Genomic DNA, 4,228 nt, shown 5'->3' on the forward strand with positions numbered 1-4,228 from the left:
CTCCTGCACATAGTGATAATGCACCTCAATGTGCTTTGTTCTAGCATGACAGACTAGACTATTTGCCAAGTGTATACTGCTCATGTTGTCACAATAAATGACAACTGGCCCATCTATAGACTGATGCATATCATAAAGTAGCATACGCAACCAAGCTACCTCACATGCAACCATTGCTGCACCCCTGTACTCAGCCTCTGTGCTCGACAAGGCAACTGTAGGCTGTTTCTTGTTGCTCCAAGTGACTGCAGCACTCCCAAAAGAGAACACATATCCACTGGTAGATCATCTATCAGAAATACTACCAGCCCAATCAGCATCAGTGTATCCATGCAACTATATCTAAACCCTAGTCTCATAAAATAGTCCATACTGCAATGTGGACTTCACATACTTCAGTATGCATCTAGCCGCATCCAAATGCGGTTTCCTTGGAGCCTGCATAAACTGACTTACCAACCCAACAGCATAGAGCTCAAATCTGGCCTGGTAATAGTCATATAAATCAAACTTCCTACTATGCATCTGTACATAGTAGGGTCTTCCAGAAGCTCACTTGCATCTGCACTCAGCTTCACATTCTGCTCCAAAGGAACTGAAATAGGCTTACAGCCTGTCATCCCATATTTGGAAAGCATGTCCAATCCATACTGCCTCTGCAAGAGCCATATCCCATTTGTGGATCTAATCACCTCAATGCCCAAGAAATAACGCAGCTCTCCCAAATCCTTCATCTCAAACTTCTACTTCAATAGCATTTTCACATGAAGGATATCTTCATCACTATCACATGTGATGATCAAATCATCAACATAAATGACAAGCAGCATAATACCTTTCTCTGTTTTTCTCACATAAAGTGGGAACTCTGTCATGGAAATTTGAAAGCCAATAGTGACAAGATACTATCCTATCTTGTTAGACCATGCTCTGGGTGCTTGATTCAAGCCATACAAGGCTTTCTTCAACCTGCAAACAAACTCAGGATGAACAGCATGCACATAACCTGGTGGCTGCTCCATATAGACCTCTTCTTGCAAATCATCATGCAAGAAGGCATTCTTTACATCCATTTGATGTAAAGACCATCCCTTTGATGCAGCCATAGCAATGACTGCTATTATGGTTGCCATCCTTGCAACCGTACTGAATGTTTCTTCATAATCAATGCCATCTATCTGTGCATACCCCTTGACAACTAATCTTGCCTTGTATCTGCTCACAGAACCATCTGCATTGTGCTTCACCTTATAGACCCACTTGCAGCCAATTGCATTCTTGTCTTTAGGCAAAGGAACCAATTCCAATGTAGTATTTGCTTCCAAGGCATACATTTCATCATCCATGGCTTTCTCCCATTTTTCTTTTCCCATGGCTTGCTCAAAAGAAGTGGGTTCTGGTTCATGTATCACTTTGACCATATAGGCATAGTGAATGGCTGTAAATCCATCATATTTCAGCCTATCCACAGGATACTTAACTCTGGTAGACCTGTGCAAAATAGGATCACTACCAAGTGCTCTCAAAACATCCCTTGTCTTCCTTACTCTAGGTGTAACAATGGAAGGAATACCCAACTCATCATCAAGGCTCTGTTCTGAGCCACTGGATTCACCATCCACATAAGAGTGACCTGCATTCACATCAACCATGGGCTGATCTACTTTCTCTTTTTTCTTTCGTGATACTTGCATACCACTATCTGCATTGCTTTGAGGAGGTTCTTCTGATCTCAATCTGCCTGTCCATGGTGAAGTACTATGTGAACCACTGCTAGAGGACACTACAGGTCCACTAATATTTTGTGATTGCTGCTGTGAATTCTGTGCAGCATTACCATTTCGTGCATCTACATCATCAATCACATTTACTGGTTTATACCAACTGCTCATTTCATCAAAAACAACATCTCTGCTCACTGTAAACTTGTTAGATATCAATGCTCCACTCTCATGTAACTACACGGGAACCAGCTAACTCTACTTGTAAGCCCCCCAGAAGAAGGGAATTGAGTAGCTCGATTATCTGATAGGTCCTGGTTTGGACACCAGATGGGGGCCATGCAGATGGCTTGACAGCTTCAGATAGAGTTGGCACACCGCCAACTAGGCTACATGCAAGTGCGGGAAGGCATCCCTTGACTGATTGCACTAAGGGTAGACGGAGCATTTCCCAAGGCAGCCCACTCTCAGGTTGCGGGGCCCATTTGGAGCCTCAGATGATCTCGGATGGCTCTGGGCCGAACGGATACCGTAGATTAGTTGCTCTATTTTGCACACCGGTTCTATCGTATGGTCGATGGCCTATTTCAGGACCGACCTCGAGTCAACCGTTTTGGGCGGACTGGGTCGGTTGAGCCTAACCGACTATGACTGGTGGCTATACAAGAGCAAGCCTGTGAAGCCCATTTCATCACTGGCTACAGCAACCCTGATTCCTTAGCATCCAACGTCCGTCTTCTACTATTTCCAGCATGCCATCGAAGCTTCTTTCACAGGAGCGCACGGTTGGGAGGCAATGCCATCTATTGTATCAGTTCTATAGTAATCAAATTTTTGATTCTCCATACTATCTTGTTTTCTCTCTTGCGTACGAGATCCTCTTATCTGTTGAGCACAGATGTTATATTATTTTCTTACATGGTATCAGAGCCTGGACTCTAGCAAGAAGATTTGGTAGTGTGTTTTCTATTTGTGAGCAGATTGTGAGAGATGGCCCAGCCTGCAAGACTGTGAATCTCACTGTTCGGCGAAAGTGGAAAGCTGGACGGCTCTAACTATCCACTCTAGAAGTTCACGATGAAGACCATCCTAAGCACATACGAGCTTTGGGACACTGCTACTAGGGTGGACGTGAGGCCGGTTGCGAGATTGGATCCAGCCAATGCAAGACAATAGATAGTACTAGCTGCGGATGAGATTCTCACGTGGACAAGAAGAAATGCAGATGCAATGTGTTCTATTGTCTGCAGTGTTAGTGATTCCATCATGGCGTTAATTCAACATGTCACCACAGCGGAGGAGGCATTGACGGTCTTGAAAAATCAGTACAAGACCACGAATCAAATGCAGATTCAGAATCTAGAGACTCAACTTTGAAGTTCCCCAAAATCAGGAAAATTCTCATGGACGACAATGGATGTCCGGAACTGTGCATAATCCTTGTCTAGAGTATTCAAGGTCACAGAAACTAAATCATCATCTTCCACTGGCGACCCAATGGAAGCAAGTGCATCTGCAATCTTCTTCACCCTCATGTGGTAGTCGTTGATGCTCATATTTTCTCTCTACTTATTATGCATTTTCCTGGCTTGCGTATTTGTGCTATACATTTTTGTCAAAGTATCCTATGCCTCCTTTGGCGTGCTTGCATCTTGAATATGCACAATCATAGAATCTGAAATACTGATAGACAACCAGTACATAACTTTTCTGGCTCTCTCATGCCAGCCTTTAAATGCCTGCAACTCTTGTTGATTGGGAACATTAGGAATAATTGGTTCTTGTTTAGCTCCAGTAATGAACTCCTACTAGCCTTTTCCCTTAAGGAAATTCGTCATTCTAAACTTCCATGCTGGGAAGTTATTCTTGTCAGGCTTTTCAGTGACAATCTATGAAAGAGCATCAAACGCCATTACAGAACACTATAAAAATATTCTGTCACTGCAAAAAACACAACTTCTGCCTCACAAGGGCAAATCTGCAAAACTGACGAAAGTGGTATTTGACCACACAGTCACTTCTTAGTGACGATTTTGCATCAACAGGCAATAAGAATGATTCTGTCACTCCTAATATCTCTGCGCATAGCCATACAATGCAATTTATGTGGCAACTTTTCACCGACCTGTAGAATAGTGGTTGCACAGCAAAATCAAGGTGCCTTTCTGAGTCCTGTGAAAAACTTCCGCTACCAAAACGGGCCTTGAATCAAAAAAATAATGTCACCTAAGGATTTGCCCTATCCCGTAGCACATACTACCCTCTCGTCACACCACAAAGGGCATCCCAATCTAAGATAGTGCACTCTTGCACTTTTCGGCTGTGCTACCTGCAGAGATTTGCTCCCAAACTCGAAAAAGGAAAGAAACACTGATCCTCTTACCAAGACACCACGAACTTGGTTTGATTTCTTGAGATCCTTGCCACGAACTGAGTTCTGATACCATGTGAAGAGAGTGGGATAGAGGTAAGGAGTCTCACTTACAGCTTTCTCACAGACACAATGG

The sequence above is a fragment of the Dipteris shenzhenensis genome, chromosome 18 (genome assembly GCF_047967505.1).
Source record: "Dipteris shenzhenensis isolate YYH24624 ecotype China chromosome 18, Dip_SZ_1.0, whole genome shotgun sequence".
Classification (NCBI taxonomy): domain Eukaryota; kingdom Viridiplantae; phylum Streptophyta; class Polypodiopsida; order Gleicheniales; family Dipteridaceae; genus Dipteris; species Dipteris shenzhenensis.